The sequence below is a fragment of the Archocentrus centrarchus genome, chromosome 20, assembly GCF_007364275.1.
Source record: "Archocentrus centrarchus isolate MPI-CPG fArcCen1 chromosome 20, fArcCen1, whole genome shotgun sequence".
Taxonomy (NCBI): Eukaryota; Metazoa; Chordata; class Actinopteri; order Cichliformes; family Cichlidae; genus Archocentrus; species Archocentrus centrarchus.
In genome coordinates, this window is record NC_044365.1 from 14,469,490 (window position 1) to 14,487,782 (window position 18,293).

Here is an 18,293-nt window from a genome sequence, read left to right on the forward strand (position 1 = left end):
ATTGTATTTAGATGCAATAAAAGAGGAACAAGCTTCAAAGAAAGGTTTACGACGCTGCTGTTGCACAAAAAAAATTACTCATTTGACACCCAGTCAACAGCCAGCAGTACAGCACAGCAGTGTCACATGACCGCTTATTGGTACCAAGATTAAATGTGCATCCCTTTCAGCTGATGCTATTAGTATAACAGGTCATTTCAAGCTGCTTTCAGTGCCCTTAAACATCTCTATGTGTGTGTGTGACTTGACTTATCACCACCGAACTCAGCTGGTTGAATGCAGCTATGTTATCTGAGTCAAACCTCAACAGGGAACTCTGTTTACTCTCCGTTAACCCCTTTTTGTGGGCCATGCCTGCACACTCGTTCCTGCATTCCCTCTAACACATCACAGATGTAACACAGATAAATTTGCCCCGGAGCTCTCCAAGATCAATACTGATCACATAACCCCCCCCCCCCCCTGTGGCACACAGAGGACAGAGAGAGACACACAGCTGATACTCTCTCAGCTATGACGTACAGTGTGTAGAGAACTGGAGCTGTTTTTTTAATACCAGTGTCACGCTGCTGATCATTTGCACGATATGCAATCAAACACTTTGGTTTGTGTCAAATCCTCACACGTCACAGGCAGCAGTGCATTAATAACATTAATGATCAAAGGAAGCAGTGACAGTGGGAGGATGCAGCGCGTTTGTGACACGGCCACATGCAGCTCCTCAGCACATCATGAGAGGTCGCAACCGCAGTTATGCACATTTGAGACCAGCAGTAGTTGAAGTAGATGGCACTGCCACCTCATAGTGAGAAGGATCTGGGTTTGAACCTAATGGCCGACTGGGGCCTTACATGGGGTTTCCACAGTCCTGAGTAGTGTTTGCAAGTATACCTGCAAGCCAGCACAACCTTCGCAAATAAGGTGTGACAGCTTGACAGACAAAATCCAGGGAAAAAATAAAAAGGGGATGTGAAGCACTGTGCTGCTTCTTAAGATCACTGCTCTTAAGGCGCTGACATATTTTTTGTCAGATGCTTTTTTTATTTGATTTATGCAGGAGAACACTGATAGAACAATGTTAGTGGTAAAATCAACTTATAAAATCAGAACCCAAAACAGACTCACGCACACACGTAGAACCTTTAGAATTATCAACCAAAAGTAGACTTAAGCCCTGAAGGCTAGACAGTAATTAGCCCTTTATCAAGGAAAGAGGGCTGGGATAGGAAGTGTTCTTGCTTCCTTATAATAAAAAAAAAAATGGATATACATGCTCATATTGCGGTCCAAATAGAGATGTGGATGAGATAATAAAGAGTGAGAGACAGTTCTTTCTCCCAGCTATTAATCCTCATACAGTCATTGGACAAAGCTGATGCAGCACTCGCCCTTTCTCTCTAATAATGAATGAAGGGAATGAAGGGTCATCAGGAGACCGTGTTGGCAGGTACAACATGTCCAAATGCTGAGACTCTACTGTGTGTTGAACGGAGCTTTGGAGGCTTTCCAGCTGCAGCTGGCAGGCGATTTTAGGGGACGGGATTGCGAAGCGTTGTGCTTTTTGACTTCACTGGCTATATGAGTCACACACACACACACACACAACTACACTGACCATCTGGACAAGACTTTTGGAAGACTCACGAGTATTCATCCATTTGCAGTCACACCACTAATAACAGAAATGTCAAGAAAATGTCCATAAAGGAAATGGGAATTTTATATATGGCATCATTTCAGTCTAAAACTTTAGTCAGCAAAGCAAACAGAGTGTTATGCAAGACTTCAAATAACATCACAATCCTGAGTGAAAACAGCATCTAAGAACTCAAAGTAAAAAAAAAAAAAAGATCAAGCATTAGGTTTGGTGTCAAGAGGTCACAGGCTCAGCAGCAGTCATGTACTGTACTGCAGCAGCAGATGATGAAGGCCCTTTGAAGGAGGCTAATAAGCCTGCCCTGTCTGACTGTGGCTGCACTCCTGGATCAAGTGATTCACACCAGGCCAATTAAAGCAGGATGAGGGATGTGTCTGCCCATGAGAATGGAAGGCAAGCACACAGCATGTGAGTGGGTGGCAGGGTGGGTGGATCTTTATGTGTGTGCTTGGATGTACACACAAGGGAGATATATATATATATATATATATATATATATATATATATATATATATATATATAGAGAGAGATATATATATATATATATATATATATATATATATATATATATATATATATATATATATATATATATATATATATATATAGATATATAGATATATATATATAGATATATATATATATAGATAGATATATATATATATAGATATAGATATATATATATATATATAGATATATATATAGATATATATAGATATATATATAGATAGATATATATAGATAGATATATAGATAGATATATATACTCTTGCATGAATATTTCATCTTGCAATTGGATCATTATCACAAAGCGATGCCACTGGTTGGATTGTTGGATTCCATAACACAAGTAGCATGTTTGCTCTATTTACAGGAACATCAATAGTAACCCACATATGCGTCTTAGAGATCACTCACAGCCTATTTCTGATATCTATCGATGGCCTCTTCTTTGATTATCCTCACACTTCCTCTCATCATTGAGAGCAGATCACAAAAACGGTCGACGCACTCTGAATGTGTAACGTGTCAACAGTTTTATTGGTTTCGCACACAGCCCGGCGCGCTGTCCCAGTTTTCTGCTCTGTGCTTTTACTCCTCCTTTTTGTGGCTCCTTTTATTTTCTTTCTTTCTAAATTACCGATTGCCAGCTAAAAATAGAGCTCGCTTATGTAATCCACTGGAGCACATACAGCTGATCATATCATATGTCTGCATCTGGATAATCAGCTGTTTGGCACACTCTACCTTTACCATTTTCTGGCCACAGTGTATGTAAGATAAACCAGAATGGTAACACTTGAGGGGCTGATCTGACCACACCAAACAAACAGGTGTGAAAGCACCTTCGCAATGCATTGTCATCAACGGCATTCTTCTCTCACTCCTTTAGCAGTTACTTCAAAGATTGCAACACTCACTGTCAAAGTGTCCTCAGATGTAGCAGCCTGTATTTGGAACCACTTTAGTTTGCTCGCCGCACAAAGACTGTGTCTAAGAGGATGAGTTTGAGGGTGTGAAACTCAACGATGCTGTGTGTGTGTTGCTGCTGCAGCTGCGAAGAAGCTTAAAGCTCCAATTTGTCGTTTGCAAAAAAAAAAAGAAGAAAAAAGTTCTGCTAAAACACATGAGGGAACTATGAAAAAACACTATAAAGGTTTGGAAATGCCTTTTTTCCCCCATCTTTTTTCATCCAATGCATATCAGTTGCTCATTTTGTTTCTCTCAAAGTGTTCTCAAACCTTTTAATGCCACTGCTGCTCTGTTTGCAGGCCACGCTTGATAAAAGTTTAATGAAAGCAAGAAGCTTTCAGTGAGTCAAAAAAAAAAAAAATCCTGTTTGTATTTTCAGCAAGAAAAAAACAAAAAGCTCTTCCAGTCCAGCTGTTTTTCCCTTTAAACATTTACTGTTAACCTGGAAAAAACAACAACAACTGCACAACAGAGAAGGTGAACACAATATTCTGGTTCATATCGGGCGTAGGTGTATGTGAGAGATAGGGGGTGTAGTACATGTGCTACTTAGACTTGTTTTTGATTGTGCTGTTGGGCATGAGATTAATTATTGTTGTTTGTGTCTATATACATACACAGATGTGGGTGTATGCTTAGTCCTGAGTACATCCAGTTGACGGTTGCAGCTGGTGCATAAAATTCAACCCAGATATAAAGAACCTGATTGTCACAGGCAGAAAAGGGGAGAATGCTTTTGACAATCAGTGCCACGGCTCATTAAGGCCCATAATACATAATTAGTGTGTTTGGATATACAGATGTGCAGCTGATTGGAATGCGGTACACGTTGGCCAATTCCCTGTGTTTTAGTCCCTGCGTCATTTAGACAGCCACTCTACATATCAAACTAACACCGCTTTCCATTATTTCTACACCCACTGATAAAGCAAAAGCAACTTCTTTTAAATGAAAACAAGCCTAAACCAAGAGGCAGCCTCTGAGGCTGCACAAGGAAGTGTCCAAAACTGCAGTTCCTCTCCTGGCCCTTTGAGACTGCTTCTGAAATGAGTCAAACCTCATAGACTCCCATGTTTAAAATCAAGCGGCAGCCTCCGGGGCTTAAAAATGAAGCTAGAGCAGAAGCAGAAGCATCACAAACTGCAGCTTCTATAGTGGTTACTGACAAAAGCGAGCCAATCCTCACAGGCCCCCATGTTGAATTGCGAAGCATTACAGCATTAAAAACATAGACAGTATAAAAGATGGATGTAGCTATCGTGACATCATCCATTGGTTTCTCAAATCCTATTCTGAAGCCTTGAGATGAGCTTTTCCGCCATCTTGGTTGCAAAAAAAAGTGGGTGTGACAAGAAGGGGCAGGCCTGAAACCAAGCGATCATCAGCTGACACATTAAAGTCTATGGATGGATTGCTAACCATCTTAAGATGTCCAGCTAAGCTATTAGAAGCAAAATTATTGTCTCGTCTGAATGCAGCTTTGAAGGTTGATCATGGACACTGTCATATATAATGCAACAACTCTGATCCCTCACAAACTGATGACTGGACTACAAGCAGGAATTTTCCTTGCTCACAGGACAAAATTACTAAAATAAGATGCAGATTTTTAAAGTGTTATCAATCACTAATGAACTAATTATCGCTAAAGCCTGAGGGGTGTTTGGTGCTCAAGGTCTTACATTCCAGCATGAAATCTGTCTGACAGCTGACGATTAATCCAACATCTCACCTTCACTCCCCCCTCTTGATTTGAGCTCATCAGACTTCAGTCTGTGTGTAATTCTAGAAGAAATCTACACAACAAACAGTATAAGCGTTCGAGTTTTACCTTCATTTCATTCTCTCGACAAAGTAAGGTCAGAAGTAAGGTCATCCTCGCTGTCCAGGTAAATAACATCAACCTCCGTAGACTGCAGCCCCTCAGGACACACACACACACACACACAGAGTCACTCACACACGCACTCCCAGCCTCCCAAGCAGATCCTCAAAATCCTTCACTCAGACAATCCTTCTCTTCAACCTCTCTGAATGTTTGACATTCACATCAACAGGGGAGCATATTACCCATTTGCATGGTTTTCACACAAAGGTAAACACAAAACAAGAAAAGCAATGATCTGCCAAATCTTCACTTTCCTGACAGATTACTTAATTCCAGCTGAGTATCACAGTGCCTGAATCAGCAGGCGGCTCACAACTGGCCAGCAGTTAGCAGTCAGTCATACCAGCACATACATGCACACAGAGGCGCAGTGCACATGAGGAAAACCTCATAAATGAATGTGACACCTCAGATATTTGCATTGAAGAATGAACCACTACGACTGTATTGAATTTTTTCACATTTCGGCAACTGACTGCAAGTGACCAGAGGTTGAGCACGCAACACCCTCAACCTCTGGGTGACCCCTTTCAAATGCAAGGTGACTGCACAGGTCAAAATGCATCATAAGGCTGAGGGATCCATCAGTACGTGCAGCCTGTAAAAGATTCTCAGCAGTCACTGCAGGCTACTATTTAAAATTTTACATATAGGGATGAATTCTTCAAGAAGGATTCCCCCCCCCCACTCAAAGCTACTACAACACATCCCTGAGCTTCTTGCTATTGTGTTCACTGCTGGTATTATCATCGACTCCATTGCGGCAGCCGTGCTAAAGACATAACCTCATCTCTCCGCCCACTCCTGAGCCAATCTCCAGCACAATCTCCATTGTTTCATCACGTTGACATGACAATATCAGTCCCTCGCTGCTGAAATACTATCTTGCAGTTAACTGTGGATGAAATGAAGCAACCGGGGAGGGGGGGGGTACTCTCCCCAAAGGCTCTTTGAGGGGAAAATATAAACTCTGGTTTTAATAGTCCTTTAAAAAAGTGAAGTTATCAGGACAGTGTTTAAAAGCTGCCCATTTCAGCTCCTTGTGGGGATCATTTGGGGAGCAGAGACTTGAAAGACTGCCAAAACCTTAACAAAGTGTAAGAGCAAGCTCGAGTGGGATGTCTGCACTGCAAACGATGTCCTAAGGCGGTCAGTGAAAGTCCATATGGACATTCCTCGGCAATTTTTTTTTTTTCTTAGGGAGCCTTTGATCCTGCTGCGTCAGTCAGAGAACCACACGCTTCAGTTTTAGTCTGCCCCATCTCACCCCACAGGATATTATGATCCAGAACAGGGGATAGCGAGTGCTTAAAAAGGGTTGTGAGTCTGTACTGTAAAAGTGGAAATACAGGCAACTTAGTTACAAAACAAGTCTGAGATCTGCTGTGACAGGAGTTTTCACACACACACACACACATACAAAGAAATACTCTGTTGACACGAGAGCGCAGATAGAGTGTTGATGAATGACGGACAAAGTCTGATCGTTATTGATATCGATTCTCCACAGCTGTCACATTCACAAAAAGGATGTAAATTTTATTATTAAAAAGATGGGGGGGGGGGGGGGGGGGGGGGGGGGGGGGGTTTAACAGCAGTGGTCAAATCAACTTGAATTCAAAACCCAAAGCTCTGTTAAACTTTTACTTCAGTCATTTAATTGGGGCTAAATCCATCTGGGACACCAGGAAAAATGTAATTACTTTGCTGGAAGGTCAGAAGAGCTGTGGTGCTCCAGAGAGCCGAGACCAGGAAGCACTCAGAAAGGAAACTGTCACCTAGTTCAGAGAAGAAACATAGCACCGGTATCTTTAAAAGACACATCTTTTGCTCTGCTTTTCCTTGATTTACAGCCACTCTGGATGGAGGTAAACAAAGACTGAATCAGGGTTATCAATCGTGTTGCGCGTCACTGAGCTATTCATCGTGCCAGTTTACATGTCATATATTTTATGGCCCCTTTTTGTCATTGCTGGATTATTATGTCGGCCGGAGCTGCAAGAGGAAAATCCTCACTGCGATGCTACCGTCAATACATGTTTCTATGGAATAAAGTAATAACATCTTTTATATTGGCTCCAGACAATAAAAGCAAAGCAAATGAAGACTTTTTTTTTTTCAATCTCAGGCCACAAAATCCAAGAAGTCTGTCTAGCATGCTGTTTGTTTGTTGTTGTTTTGTATCTTTTATTGGTCATTTTATTATCTAGGGTAGTGTACAGGTTAGATTAGACAGGCAGGATTAAAGCTAATGGTGTCAAACGTGTGTTTTGCAAACGAATGTTAACCTTCTGCACAGCTAAAGTTATTATACACTTGTATTATTGGTTCGGCTCACATGAGATCAAATCAGACTTCATGTGGTCCGTTGGCTAAAATTAGTTTGACACCCCTGGTCTAGATGAAAAAGTAGAGCTGCAAAAGCAGCCGGAGTTAAATTCTGATGTAAGTTATGGTAATGTGGAAGTTATTCTTGATGTACATAACATGACACATCAAACCAACTGATGAAATCCCAAACGGGCTCTGAAACTGTAGCCAAAAAAAAGCCAGAATGAATAACCAAATACTTTCAGATCCTCTATAATGCAACAAATGTGTTGGCACTTCGGGATCTGTGTTGCTAAAGCACTGGCCACAAATAGCCAGCTTGTCAGATCTATATGGCATAAGTGGGTTAGCATCATTTAGCATACCCTGAGGAGTTACCATTATAATCATGAGTGCTTAAATAGGCACTGTTTCAATCTGCCTGTGCAGATTCTGCACATTAGTCATGCAGCTGTGTGCAATATTGTTCTGGTGTTTTACTTTTGCTTCAATAATTGAAAGTCATAAAGAAAAATTTAGCACTTATCTGTCCATTACAAAGGCTTAGAGACAAAACCACTGTATTTACAGAAGTCATTATCAGCTAAATGATGAACTCTTTTAAAGTTGTGTGTAGCAAGGCAGCGGGGAATATGTGGATCACCATATCTGAGCATCGTTTAGCATCTCATCATATATTTTCAAAGAAAGAAAGAAACCTGATCTGAGCTTTAAGACATGGTGCATCATCAGCCATGAGAAAATGGGTGCAATGTGGTTATAAAGGGATGGACACAGTCAGCAACAAAACTCAGACAGGCTGTGGCATTTAAACAATGCTCACTTACTACTCAGGAGACCAAAGTGTACCAAGAAAACATCCACCACACTATTACACCACCAGCAGCAGCAGCAGCCTGAACTGTTGATACAAGGCAGAATGGATCCATCCTTTCATGTTTTTTTACACCAAATTCTGACCCTGCCATCCAAATGTCACAGCAGAAACTGAGACTCAACAGACCAGGAGACGTTTTTCCAATCTTCTGTTGAGAAATGTCCGAACTGTAGCCTCAGTTTTCTGCTCTTAGCCGACAGGAGTGGCACTCATTATGCCCCCTTTCTAACGTGTGGCGTGTTCAGAGATATTCTTCTGCATACCTTGGTTGTAACGAGTGGTTATTTGAGTTACTGTTGCCTTCCTGTCAGCTTGAAGCAGTCTGGCCTTTCTCCTCTGCCCCCTGGCATCAACGAAGCATTTTCACCCAGAGAACTGCTGCTCACTGGATATTTTTTGGACCATTCTCTGTACAAAGTCACTTAATTCACCTCTTTCTTCCCCATTCTGACACTCGGTTTGAATTTCAGCAGGTCATCCTGACCATGTCTACATGCCTAAATGTACTGAGTTCCTACCATGCGATTGGCTGATTAGATACATGCATTAACAAGCAGCTGAACAGTTTGAACCTAATAAAGTGAAGGCACAAACCAATGCTGTTTGATAAAGTGCAGTGTCTCACATGAGACTCCATTAACAGACACATATTGATTAACACCTCCCTGAAGACATGATCTGTAATGCATCATGAACGTTATCTTCCATCGTGCTTCATTTTTTAATGCTGATGACGTGTCCAAGAAACTAATGGCAACCTGTCTGTTTGGAGCTGTTATTGAATTTACCTAATCCCAGTAATGATATCAGTCCACTGTTATCACTATTAGGATTTTAATTCAGGAAGAAACACATTTACTAATTAAATAAGCGTGCATTATTGTATTTAAACAATAGGAAGAGTCCTCTGCTGTACTCTGTCTTATGTCCATGTCAACAGTGGCATGAAAGGCAGTCTGCTCTCATTTTAGCTTCTTCTCTTGTTTTATGGATTTTTTTAAAATAGATTTATGGATTAAATCTCATTAAATAGCTACACAGTGATAAATATTGCATCACTATAATCCCCATCAGAATCTTGACCACATTCACCCAGAAAACCAAACCAGAGCTTTTCATGTAAGATGAATCAGACGGCTGCCTTCATGTATTATTTCATTTACTGCGCAAACTTCTCCCTATGTGATTTCATCAAAACTGCCTCTTTTTGGATATTATATAACTCGGCGCAGTTGCTATGGTGGGATAAAATTCAAAGACTGTGGAGGACGGAGATTAGCTATTTAGAATTACCCCCACTTTGAATGACAGCACATCCACCCACTCCACCTCCACCTCTCCAAAGCAATACAAAGAGGAAAAGACCCCCCCACCCACCCACCCACACACACACACACACACACACACACACACACACTCACACAGTCGGAGCTTTGAGCATCTGGAAAAAGCATCGGTGACAGCCTGCTGCATGGGTTCTGTACAATCTTTACATTCCAGAACAGCATCTCAGCGAGATCAGAAGAACATAAACGTCCCTGTGATTCAATGCTGTGTGCTCAGATACAGAGATGACAGATGCAGCCTCCGGCACCTCATGACAGGTTTTAGGTGAAAGTTTTTTTAAAGATGTGTCAGCAAGGGATTGCCCTTGTTGAAAATGAAATCTCCCTCATTCATCTCCTTTCAGATGAAACTAGCAGGGGCCCGAGGGAAACTGGCTGCACAGTGGGGAGAAAGTGGACTGAAGAGAGCGAAATAAACATGCAGAATCTAAACATTCTTGGCGAATGGTTGCTCATCTGGAAGAGAACACTGACCACGGGCAATTCCCTCTCTGAATAAATTCACCCCGAACACTCATCTGTAAGCAGGATCGAAATTTTCAGGCTCTACTCTGAACTGCCCAGTAGAGTTTGGATGGCGTGTTTATAAAATATGCAGCGTATGTAAATAAAGCTAGTAGGGAGATATCTGATATTATTATGTCAGAAACCTTGAAAAATGTAAAGTTTGTAAAACTTTACTCATGTTTTCAAGGCTGTTATATAAAAAAAAAAATTTAAATGAATACGTGATCCTCACAGAATCGCACCTAGTCAGTTAAAGCTCAGGGATATGAATCTATCCAGTTAGGAAGTTTAAGCCACTGTGAATCAATTTCAGCTGCTTTGGTGCAAATTTAACTGACACCTGGTGCCACTAGAGAGGTAACAACAAGACAACCCCCCCCCAAAAAAGGAATGGTTTTGCATGTGATGCCCACAGACCATTGCTTTTGCCTGTTTTTTTTTTGTTGTTTTTTTTTTTTTGTGGCTAGTGCTCTTCGTGCTGCTGGTAGCTTCAGATGGCATCTGCAGCCCATTCAGGTCTCGCAGAAAGTCCAGCTCCTCCAGGATATTGCATACATGCCAGTGCTAGAAGGTTTGCTGTGTCTCCCAGCACAGTCTCACAAGTGTGGAGGAGATACCAGGAGACTGGCCATTACCTCAGGAGAGCTGGACAAAACCATTGAGGAGCAACAACCCAGCAGCAGGACCGGTACCTGTGTTCACTCACCCATACAAGTCATTGAATTCATCTGTTCTAATCACTTCCATGGTGTATAAAACCAAGCACCTAGGCATGCTAAGTAGCTGCATCCAAGCATTACACCACCAAGCACAATGGCAAACTGTCAGATGCAGTGGAGTAAAGCACACTGCCACTGGACTCTAGAGCAGTGGAGACGTGTTCTCTGGAGTGATGAATCACACTTCTTCATTTGGCAATCCGATGGATGAGTTTGGTTTTGTTGGTTCCCAGGAGAATGGTACTTGTCTGATTGCATTGTGGTAGGTGTAAAGTTTGGTGGAGGGGGGATTATGGTGTGGGGTTGTTTTTCAGGACTTGGATTCTTGATGCTTCAACATACCAAGACATTTTGGACATTTTCTTGCTCCCAACTTTGTGGGAACAGTTTGGCGATGCCCCCTTGTTCCAACATGACTGTGTACCAGTGCACAAAGGAGCTCCATAAAGACATGGATGAGTGAGTTTGGCGTGGATGAATTTGACTGGCCTGCACAGAGTCCTGACCTCAACCTGACAGAACATCTTTGGGATGCATTAGAGAGAAGACTAAGAGCCAGACCTTCTTTGTCCATCATCAGTGTCCGACCTCAAAAATGTACTTGTGGAAGAATGGTCAAAAATTCCTTCCCATAAGCATTCCTAAACATTGTGAAAAGCCTTTCCAGAAGAGTTGAAACTGTTTTAGCTGCAAAGGGTATTATCATATTCATATAAGAATGGGGTGTCACTCAAGTTCATATGCGTGTGAAGGCAGACGAGCAAATACTTTTGGCAATATTGTGTACCTGTGTTCCTCCTAGTTCTGACAATGCCCGGCCTCATATGGACACAGCGTGCAGGCAGTTCCTAGATGATGAAGGCATCAATGCAACTGACTGGTCCTCATGTACCCCAGACCTGAATCCAACTGAGGACGTCATTTATTAATGCATCTGACACCAACAAACAGCATTACAGACTGTCCTGGAACTCACTGATACCCTGATCCAGGTCAGCAGGAGATCCCCCAGGACACCAGCTACCATTTCAACAGGAGCTAGATGTTGCTGGGAGTGCATACAGTCACGTGGGGCCCACACACACTACCGTGCCACACTATGATACAAGATGGATCAGACTGTGATCTCAGTTTTCACTTTTGATGTGATTTTTGTCTCCAACCCTCAAAGGGTTCATGATTTTGGTTACCACTGACTCTTCTTATGTCATTTCGTTCTCAACAAACAACAAAGATTTTTAACTGACTACAAACCCTTGATGTGAGTTCAAGAAATCAAAAGATAGTCACACATTTAACACATTTAAGCCATCCAACAGCACAATGCAGTGTTTTAAAACATTTGAGCATCTGATTGTGCACAGTTTGTAAGGACTTTTCTGTGATGGAGAATCAGAGTAGATCAAGTTTGTTGTTGTCTTTACAGTTGGAGACTTCCCATTATCCAGTTTGTACCAGCAACAATCGTCCCACTGCAAATCTTAAGAATGGATCTCCAGCTATAATGTCCAGGTCCCACAAGATATTCTTGCAAAAAAGAAATATGTATTTGAGCCTAAATGGAAGCTGCTCGTAAGGTTGGAAAAGCTGCTAAAATAATGTGGAACACAGACAAAAACAATAATGAAATGCAGTGCATTACTGCTCAAAAGAGCAGCGCCACTATACATTTACTATAATGTCTGCAGAATGGAAGAAAGAAAATCGAACATTTGATGAATAAATGCACTCAGATGCATCAGTTAACCCAACCTGTACCATTTAGCCACACTGAGATGTAGGTCAGTAGTTCCAGGTAGAGAAACACTCAGTACTGAAGCTGGGGTAAGAAAAAAATCTGTCAGAATGTAGGGCAGAGAGGGGAGGAGGGAAGGTTTGCAGTCCTTCGCTTCAGTCTTTGTCGTCTTTTGTGACCGCGGTGGCTTAGCTTCATGTGCTCTCTGGCTGGCCCAGACTCGGCAGTGGCCTATAAATACCTGCCATGTTTAAACAGCCAGGTAACCTCAATACCCTGCAGCAGCAGCCTACGATGCAAAAAGCCTTTACCATAACATCGCTGCAAACAGAACACTGTTGGCTTTTTACTGTTTGCTGAGTAAGTCAATCAGGACTACCTGAAGGGTCTTTCATGCTCACTAGGAGGCTCTTCTTTGAACTGGTATGGGGCAAATATGTAGAATACAATGTCTTCCCACACACATACACACACACACACACACACACAAACACACATGTGCACACACACGCTCACCACTGACCAAAATATAAATATAAATTCCCCTTCCACTCAGTTTTCCAGTCAGAGCACACTGTTTTTCCTCTCTGTGTCATAAACTCTCCCACATTCACACACACGCTTCCACTTCCAGGGGCCGGAGCCCGGTCACAGGAAGAGTGTGGACACAGTAGAGCTTCTGGCAGAACAACACTGAGGAGGGGGGAAGTCCAATTGTCTAGGTAGGCCTCGCTCAGCAGAACACACTTACACAAAATATACTGTAGTTCTTGACAGGCTGGTTGGCACCATGGGGCCTTGATGAGAAATACTACTCACTAGGGGAGGCCGTTTGGATTTTAAAGGCATGAGGCAGAAAGCAGCACATTGCAGACAGACACTGATCACACTGGTGCAAACATATCCTTACACCTAAAGGCAAATTTGAATTTAGAAACAACCCCAGAGGGGTTCTGTGGTGACCGTTTCCTCTTCCTGTTTCCTACTGCTTACTGAAACTTGAGATGAATCAGTCCTCAGAGGAGTCACTGTAGCATGCACTAACACACACATATGAAAACACTACAAGGAGACCTCTTATTCCCTCATTCAAATTTAAAAGGTCCATGTAGCATTTCAATCGTCAAAGAATTGCTGTTAGAGGAACCGCTGTAGCTTTTGTTTGAGGACTTTAAAAACAGAGTGGAGCTGAGTCTTAGTTTCTGTCTCGCTCCAGCCATGTTCGTCTTTCTCCAATGTTATCTCATTTACCACAAATGCTATTACAGTAAGTCTTATCAGGATGACTGTTGCCAAATGCTTCTATTCTTATCTTAATCAGCTGAACTGCAGACTCTCAATTACCTGATTTTTTAAAGAAGGTCAAATATGATCAAACCGGAGCACAACCAAGAACAAAACAAAAAAGAAATTGCACTGTGGAAAAAAAAAATCCCAGAAAGCAACTACACTGTGTTCTGATTTTCTATAACAGGTTATATTTAATTCCCCAACTAAAGATGAGGGTTGGATAGGTTGTTGGGGAAATTTTAAGCTCTACTTCTCTGCATGTTTTATTTACCTGTGAGATGAGTCAATCTTAAAAAAGGGAAAATATGAATGAATCCTGAACAATGGAGATATCTTTTAAGGCAAAAAAAATAAAGTATATTTTGTCTGCAGCTACTACTTTCGTAACCAAAGATCCCAAGTTCCAATGACAGTCTAGTCTTCAGCTCTGTGTGTGTGTGTGTGTGCGTGTGTGTGTGTGTGCAGAGCAAGGTGATGATTGCCAGAGCTAAGACATCGACTTAGCTCACACAGGGCTCCAACAGATGCCCACAATCATCAAAGAAGTTTTTTCTTTGGCACCCTGAAACAATCAAAGAGACAATCCATTCCTGCAGCTGGCAAGCAGAGCTGCAGGGTGGGGCTGGGTGGGGGTGTCTGGCCAAGTGATGTTCAGTAAGCCACGGCTGGGCTCTTGTGGTTGGTGTGTGCCGTTTTTGCACGTGTGTGCACATTCGTGCTTGACGAAAGCCAGTTGATATGAGAAGTGTGTTTCTGGTGAAATCAGCTGCCGTGCAGTCAGTCACCGGGAGCCCATGAATTATCCACAGAGCTTTCAGCAGGTTCTGTCAAATTGTTTTGGAGTTGACTTTAAGCCCAAATGCACAGCAAGTGAACCAAGGAAGCTTTTTTCCGCACACTCGAACTCAAGGTAAATAAAAAACACTGAATGGCGTGATTCTGGTGCAAACACTTCTCCAGTAACAAGACTGTGGAGAATTCTCTAGAAGACCTGCTGAACTCAAGGGATGCAGGATATGATACAATGCTGCATTACAACAGGAACACTTTATACTTTGGACTCGCTCAAAAGCCTAATTGCTGCAGACCAAAATGTTTGCGTCTGTAGGTCCTTGAGCTCTCCACCTCTGTTAACCTGCAGATATTTGTGGATGACGCCCTTGCATCCCTGAAACAATCTCAATAAGCTAGAGCAAAGAGACTGCCACCCACACAGATGCACGGGGCAAGGATGAAAAACAGATTCTGTTTATGCACACAGTCACTACAGCACACCAAGAGTGGAAAGCATTTAAATTTTGTGGCTCCATTAAAAGTAGGTGTGCCAGTCAGCCAGCATGCACAATGCAATTGGAATGCAGTGATTATTAAAGTTAAGGCTTGCATATGCATTTTGTAAGTCAAAATGTCCACCAGAGTAAACTGTGGTCTACAGATGTCTGCCAATAAAATCTAAATAATTGCTTTCGCAGAGGTTTCAACCAACTTGGGTTTCTGAAGGCCTCATTTAGTGGCCAAAAAACACCACTAAACGAGACCCTTTCTGTGTCTCTGACATTTTTGTAACCCTTTGTTGAGTTGTCACTTAGTAGAAAAAGCCTTTACACCATGATGGGAGAGAAGGCTATGCTTTTAAAGCCAGACTAATTAATCTGTTGTAGGCGGGTTCGCTGCTCCATAAGGCTGAGGGTTTAATTGCAGGTTTAACCGACTGACAACTTCAACACGATGAATCTCTAATGCCACGCTGGAAAGATTAGCTGGTAACCCATTTGATGTTAGCAACGACCGGCTATCATATCTGGGGTGAAGAACAATAATAAATCTTTTAATCAAAGGTCAATATGAGAACAACATATTGACCTGCAATTAATCTGATGATAACCTAATTGTAGGTTTTAAAATGTGCCTCCAAATCTGTTGTGGCTCTCTGTTCCTGCAGCTTAGCCTTGCGGTACAAAGACACACCCCGAGTGTCCATTAGACATATGATATCTGACCACACAGATCAGCAGTACAGCTGAAGGACAAAGGAAATAGACAGAGAGGGAGAAATGATGGGGGGCTGGTCAGGAGATGCATCAGGCTTTAGTGGATTTCCACAGTTAAATTTATCACAGTCAACTGAGGAGGAAGACGGCAATCAATAACCTCTAGCTCGCTGTTTCCCTCAAAGAAGGATCTTTGCTTTCTAGGGTCCTGGGTCATTTTAAACACCTCATCCAAAAAACAAAGCTAAATATCCCACATAATCCACAATTTATTTCATCTTTGAAAAAAATGCTAGCGAGGCACTGATAGAGGACAGTCACTGACTGGATACAAGCAGCACACAGATGATGCTGCCTTTGTATGCAGGGCTCCATTTTAACCTCTTGCCGATACACATACTCTATGTCTAGAGGTAGATTTTATCATAAGAAGACTAAATGAAAATAAATAACCACAGGACTGTGGAAACCCTTGTCTGATTAATGAAACTACCACACACTATAAAAACACAGGGCTCTGGAAGCTGGACGCAGCTGCAAAAACAACAGCATGCAAGAGTAGTCATTTATTACCAGATCATTTACATGAGACACAGTTAACAATGTGCAGGTGTAGCATCTTCTGGCACAGGCAAAATGAAACACTACAAAATGGAATACAACACACGGCGCAGGTTTACCATAAACGGATGGAGGTCAAGGCATCCATCAATCATCCAGATGACCAGAGGACAATAAACAGGCTTATTTGTATTCTTGTAAGTACGAAAGAATAATACTGCATAATAATACTTCAGAGCAAACTTGGTCAGCCTAGTACTGCATGAAGACTGTAAATACAGTAAAAGGATGTCTTTGTAACAAGATCAACCAGCCAGCACCGCATGTTATATCTTCTTTCCTTTGCTCTGTAAAAAACTGAAGCCAAGAAAAAAAAAAAAGATTAAACAATTACGAGTCATTGTTTCCATGCTGTGAGAATCTGTCCATCATGTGACTGTGTGAGTATGGAAAGATCGTGTCAGCACTTTGATTCTATTTTAAAACAACAATTTGGAATTAGCAATAAAATAGAAGCGAGACAATTAGTCACTCACGGCCAGAGATGATGATGGCAGCATTCATTCATGCCACAGCCAAGAATATAGGATGATACTTTTTTTTAACATGAGATCATATGAGAATACTTCAAGCTTGCCTAAACACCTAAAACTTGGACACGCTATGCACGTCATGGCACATTTTGTCCATAATGTGTAAGGGCGAGAGGTTTTTCAAACATCAGCATTACAGTTCTGTAGATAATGCATACATTTTGTACACATCTTAGCAGTTACCCCCAGGTTTGGTCTCATGATAATATTGTTTCAGTGCGTGTTCAGTTGTACTGTAACATCATGCTTGTCTTGTCAATTGGAACACAGGACATTCAGTACGACCCTGACCAATGAACATATGGTAAAATAACTGTAACGCCTATAGCGAAGTACAGATTCTAGATTCTTCACCCACGCTACCAAACACTTCTGCAGATAAACGAGTGAGTGGAAATGGCTGCTTTCTATTGCCTCTAAATGCCGCGTACACATCAACTCTGGAGCCCTCTCGCTCTTCCTCTCTCTCTGCCAGGTGCGTATCAGTGTGTGCATGGCCTGTGCATCCAAGTTTCTGTTCTCCCTGCAGAGCCCACACGGCCTCATGTGTCTACAAGACAGATGTTCAAACCAGATGTTCTTGCACCGAACAGAAAGGGCTACAGACAGACCTGCTGCTTTTGTCTCTATGACCTGCTAATATTACGGCGCTGTGCAGAGGCACTTTCAAAAGCAGTTCGACAGATGTAGTTTTATAAATTTAACACACAGTTGGTTTTTCTAGTCTAGTCATGTTTTCTAAGGATTTTTTACTTTAATGCTCCTTCCCAGCTTCTAAGGTATCGGAGTCAAGGACTTTAATACCTGAAGATTACACAGTACGACTGTTGAAGCAGAGAGAGATATTCCCAGCACGGTTCCTGACACAGACTCCATCAAGTCTATAAACGCTAAAATAAACAGGCTTGCTGATGTTTTATTCAGAAGCAGTCCGGCAGCTATTTTTAAAACACCAAAAAACAAAATAAAAAAAAAAAAATAGGAAAATAAACCATTTGGACTGCAGGTAAATGGCAGCTTCGCTCATCTCCTCCCCGCCTCACTCCATTAGCCTCTGCAGAGCCAACCGAGCGAGGATTACCAACCGGCTCGCAGTCTAATTTCAGCGATGTTAGATTCACTCAGGGCAACGTGGGATTCACTCAAGAGTCATCAAAGTTCTCCCTGAGCCAAGTGAAACCACTGGAGAAAAATGAGGCCAAAATCAGGCAACACAAATACAGAAGGTTAATCTGTGCCTCTGTTAATCATCTCATCTGTAACAAAATGAAAAACTCACACTGAAAACGTCAAATAGAAATATCTGTCAGGCATAGCATACATAA

At 41.9% G+C, this 18,293-nt stretch overlaps 1 protein-coding gene across 2 annotated transcripts in view; it reads right to left on the reverse strand.

Moving 5' to 3' along the window:
- The window catches only part of vav3 (vav guanine nucleotide exchange factor 3), a 90,345-nt gene that overhangs the window by 50,545 nt on the left and 21,507 nt on the right, over positions 1 to 18,293 (reverse strand). The window lies entirely within an intron of this gene.